The 5,093-nt window shown below is 46.4% G+C and overlaps 5 pseudogenes; all 5 read left to right on the forward strand.

Moving 5' to 3' along the window:
* Positions 1-1,852: 1,852 nt before the first annotated feature.
* LOC143932320 (5S ribosomal RNA) lies at positions 1,853-1,971 on the forward strand (annotated as a pseudogene).
* Positions 1,972-3,038: 1,067 nt separating this feature from the next.
* On the forward strand, positions 3,039-3,157 carry LOC143931042 (5S ribosomal RNA; annotated as a pseudogene).
* Positions 3,158-3,686: 529 nt separating this feature from the next.
* Positions 3,687-3,805, forward strand: LOC143931594 (5S ribosomal RNA; annotated as a pseudogene).
* Positions 3,806-3,915: 110 nt separating this feature from the next.
* On the forward strand, positions 3,916-4,034 carry LOC143932675 (5S ribosomal RNA; annotated as a pseudogene).
* Positions 4,035-4,131: 97 nt separating this feature from the next.
* Positions 4,132-4,250, forward strand: LOC143931577 (5S ribosomal RNA; annotated as a pseudogene).
* Positions 4,251-5,093: the final 843 nt, after the last annotated feature.

The raw sequence follows: 5,093 nt of genomic DNA on the forward strand, positions 1-5,093 counted from the left end.
TTTCATGCTACCGCTAACGGAGTCTCCTCAAAGTTTGGTTTCTTCCTTGGTTCCTTTAAAACGCTCAACATTTGCAGGCGTTTCCTGCACATGCATTACTAGAACAGCTTATTGTTGCTGAATGGGATCACCCGGATAAGCATTTTTTCCCTCTTAAGGAAATTGCAATTCTCTATCCCCTGGAGGAGAAATTCTCCAAAAGATGGAAAATACCAGCAGTTGACACTGCAATTTACAATGTGAATAAAGACCTAACTTGTCCAGTAGACAATGCACCGATTCTTAAGGATCCAACAGATAAGGAGTTGAAATCCCTGTTAAGATCTACTTTTTCCATGGCAGGTGAAACTACTTAGTCTGCAGTCGCTGCAATAAGCGTCTGTCAATCCCTAAAGAACCAATTTAAACAGGCCCTTAGAGAGCTTCCTGCACAACAAGCCCGAGATTTGGCTGAACTACCAAAAGCATTATGCTTTGCCATATATGCTATTAAAGATTCTATTCACCAGGCGTCATGTCTTATGCTTGTGCATATGCGTAGAATCCCGTGGTTAAAAAATTTGGTCAGCTGAAGCATCATGTAAAGACCTTGTAACTGGGCTCCTTTTCATGGGGAGTGACTATTTGGAGAAAACTTGGACAAATATATCCAAACAATTTCTAATGGGAAAAGTACTCTTTTGCCAGTCAAAAGAAAGTATAAACGCCCTTCATTTAAAAGGGCTCTTTCCCCCTATGCCAGGGGCTTCCGCCTCTAGGCAGAGGTGACGGCCTCCACCGTCACACTCTAGAGGAAAATCCCAAAGTCAGACCCAGGCTTTAAAAGAAGTCCTGGGGTCGGAAACCTGCAAAGCAGAATCATAAAGCCTCATCGTGAAGAGGCAACACCCCTCACCAAAGTGGGGGGAAGACTTCTACAGTTTCCAGAATTCTGGAAAGCAAGAAATTCTGGACAGATGGGTCATCTCCACTGTAACGATGAGGTACAAGCTGGAATTTTGGCACTTTCTACCGTCTTGCTTCCTGAGGTCAAGCACTAGACCAATTAATATCTCAAAGGGTGATCATACAGATCCCCCAAAAAGGAGCAAGGCTTGGGGTTTTATTCAAACCTTTTTACAGTACCGAAACCAAAGGGACATGTCAGACCCATTCTAGATTTAAAAAATCTAAAGCCGTTCCTAAAGATACATGCCTTTCGCATGGAGACTATCAGGTCAGTAGTTTATATCCTAGGAGGAGAGCTTCTGGTATCAATCGACATCAGGGATACATATCTGCATGTCCCTATATTTCCCACTCATCAAGAGCTCTGCGGTTTGAGTTGGAACAGCAGCATTTCCAGTTCGTAGCCCTGCCCTTTGGGCTAGCCACAGCACCCCAGGTGTTCACTAAAGTGCTGGGTCCACCTCTAGCCAGATTAAGGGCACATGGCATAAGTCGTAGCATACCTAGACAATCTGTTAATAATCAGTTGGCTCATTTGGAGCAAAGCATACGCACTACAACCATCTGAAGAGTTCGGATTCTAAACCTAGAGAAATCTTCCTTAATACTGCTAAAAAAGCTGGAGTACTTGGGTCTGATCGTAGACAGAGCCCACGAAAAAGGTGCTCTTGCCTCGGGCAAAGATCAACTCCATAAGAGTTGGTGCGGATGGTCAGGTCAAATGGCCTAATCTCGGAGGCTAAGCAGGGTCAGGCCTGGTTAGTACCTGGATGGGAGACTGCCTGGGAATACCATGTGGCATAGGCTTCTTTTTTTTTTTTGCCGTTGACTTGTTATTTTCCCTTGTTTACCAAGGTGACAATCTTGGTGTTTGTCAAGAGAGTTGAGGGTGCCCAAAGCAATTGCCTATGGGCACATCACCCTGAAAGCACCCTATCTTGTCCGATCTCGGAGGTTATGCAGGGTCGGGCCTGGTTAGTACCTGGATGGGAGACCACCTGGGAGTACCAGGTGCCGTAGGTTTATTTTTTTAAATTTTTTTGGTGTTGACTTGTTTTTTTCCCTTGTTTCCCAAGGTGACAATCTTGGCATTTGTCAAGAGGGCTGAGGGTGCCCAAAGAGATTGTCTACGGCACATCACCCTACTACTCTGAGAAGTAAGGGCGGGCTGGGTTAGTACGCAGATGGGAGACCGCCTGGGAATACTAGGTGCTGTAGGTTTCTTTTCTTTTTTTCTCTTTTTACCCATGGATACCATCTTGGCATTTGTCAAGAGGGTTGAAGTTGCATAAAGAGCTTGCCTACGGCCACATCACCCTGAAAGCGAACCATCTCATCTGATCTCGGAGACTAAGCAGTGGCGGGCCTGGTTATTACTTGGATGGGAGACCGCCTGGGAATATCAGGTGCTATAGGCTTCTTTTTTTTTTTCTTTTTGGCATTGACTTGTTTTTTTCCCTTGTTTCTCAAGGTGACCATCTTGGCGTTTGTCAAAAAGGGTTGAGGATACCCAAAGGGATTGCCTACAGCCATATCACCGTGAAAGCGCCCAATCTCATCTGATCTCGGAGGCTAAGCATGGTCGGGCCTAGTGGCCATCTTTGCATTTGTCAAGAGGGATGAGGGTGCCCATAGAGATTGCCCATGGGTAGGGTCGGGCCTGGTAAGTACCTGGAAGTGTATTTTGGCATTTGTCAAGGGGGTTGACGGTGCCCAAAAAGATTGGCTACGGCCACATCACCTTGAAAGCGCCCCATCTTGTCTCACCTCGGAGGCTAAGCAGGGGCTGAGCCTGGTTAATACCTGGATGGCCAGGTGCCGTAGGCTTATTTATTTTTTTGCGTTTACTTGTTTTTTTCCCTTGTTTCCCAAGGTGACTATATTGGCGTTTGTCAAGATGGTTGAGGGTGTCTGAAGAAATTGCCTATGGCCACATTGCCCTGAAAGTGACTAATCTCGGAGGCTAAGCATGATCAGGCCTGGTTAGTACCTGGATGAGAGACTGCCTGGGAATACCAGGTGCCATAGGCTTCTCTTTTTTTCTTTTTTGGGCTTTTTTTTCAAGAGGGTTCAGGGTGCCCAAAGCGATTGCCTACAGCCACATCTCCCTGAAAGCAACTGATCTCATCTGATCTCGGATGCTTAGCAGGGTTGGGCCTGGTTAGAACCTGGATGGGAGACCCCCTAGGAATACCAAGTGCTGTAGGTTTCTTTTTTTTGTTGTTGTTGACTTGTTTTTTTTCCCTTGTTTCCCAAGGTGACCATCTTGGCGTTTGTCAAGAGGGTTGAGGGTGCCGCAAGAGATTGCCTATGGCCACATCACCCTGAAAGCTCCTGATCTTGTCTGATCCCGGAGGTTGAGCAGCATTTGGCCTGGTTAGTAACAAATGGGAGACCTCCTGGGAATACCCAGTGCCACGGGCTTCTTTTTTTCTTTTTTTTTTGGTGTTGACTTGTTTTCTCCCTTGTTTACCAAGGTGATTATCTTGGCGTTTGTCAAGACGGTTGAGGGCACCCAAAGAAATTTCCTATGGCCACAGTTTGAAAGCGACCAATCTCGTCTAATCTCGGAGGATAAGCAGGGTCAGGCCTGGTTAGTACCTGGATGGGAGACTGCCTGGGAATACCAGGTGGCATAGACTTTTTTTTTTTTTGGGTGTTGACTTGTTATTTTCCCTTGTTTACTAAGGTGACCATCTTTGCGTTTTTTATGAGGGTTGAGAGTGCCCAAAGCAATTGAATACGGCCATATCTCCCTGAAAGTAACAAATCTCATCTGATCTCGGAGGCTTAGCAGGGTCGGGCCTGGTTAGAACCTGGATGGGAGACCCCCTGGGAATACCAGGTGCCGTAGGCTTTTTTTTTTATATGTTGTTGGCGTTGAAGACCTGTTTTAATTTTTTTGCTTGTTTGCAGAGGTGACCATCTTGCCGTTTGTCAAGAGGGTTTAGAGTGGCCAGCACGATGGTCTACGGCTACATCACCCTGAATGCGCCTGATCTCATCTGATCTCGGATGTTAAGCAGGGTCGGGCCTGGTTAGTACCTGGATGGGAGACTGCCTGGGAATACCAGGTGGCATAGACTTTTTTTTTTTTTTGGGAGTTGACTTGTTAATTTCCCTTGTTTACCAAGGTGACCATCTTGGGATTTTTCAAGAGGGTTGAGAGTCCCCAAAGCGATTGCCTACGGCCACATCTCCCTGAAAGCAACCAATCTCATCTGATCTTGGAGGCTTAGCAGAGTTGGGCCTGGTTAAAACCTGGATGGGAGACCCCCTGGGAATACCAAGTGCCGTAGGTTTCTTTTTTTTATTTTTTATGTTGACTTGTTTTTTTTTTCCCTTGTTTCCTAAGGTGACCATCTTGGCGTTTGTCAAAAGGGTTGAGGGTGCTGAAAGAGATTGCCTACGGCCATATCACAGTGAAAGCGCCCAATCTCGTCTGATCTCGGAGGCTAAGCAGAGTCGGGCTTAGTGACCATCTTTGCATTTGTCAAGAGGGATGAGGGTGCCCAAAGAGATTGCCTATGGGCAGGGTAGGGCCTGGTTAGTACCTGAATGGGAAACCGCCTGGTAATACAAGGTGATGTAGGCTTCTTTTTTTTGGGGGGGGGGGCGTTGACTTGTTTTTTTCCCTTGTTTCCCAAGGTTATTATCTTGGCGTTTGTCAAGACGATTGAGGGCACCCAAAGAGATTTCCTATGGCCACATCACCTTGAAAGCGACCAATCTTGTCTAATCTCGGAGGCTAAGCAGGCTTAGGCCTGGTTAGTACCTGGATGGGAGACTGCCTGGGAATACCAGGTAGCATAGGCTTCTTTTATTTTTTTTTGCCGTTGACTTATTTTTCCTTGTTTTCCATGGTGACTATCTTGGCATTTGTGAAGGAGGTTTAGGGTGCCCAAAGAGATTGTCTTTGGCCTCATCACCCTGAAAGCTCAAAATCTCGTCTTATCTTGGAGGCTAAGCAGGGTCGGGCCTGATTAGCATCTGGAGGGGAGACCGCCTGGGAATACCAGGAGCTGCAGTCTTCTTTTTTTTTTTTTTTGCGTCGACTTGTTTTTTTCCCTTGTTTCCCAAGGTGACCATCTTGAGGTTTGTCAAGAGGGTTGACGGTGCCCAAAGAGATTGCCTATGGCCACATC

Source organism: Lithobates pipiens, unplaced genomic scaffold (assembly GCF_037356315.1).
Source record: "Lithobates pipiens isolate NorthernLeopardFrog02 unplaced genomic scaffold, aLitPip1_a1.2 Scaffold_25, whole genome shotgun sequence".
NCBI classification, from domain to species: domain Eukaryota; kingdom Metazoa; phylum Chordata; class Amphibia; order Anura; family Ranidae; genus Lithobates; species Lithobates pipiens.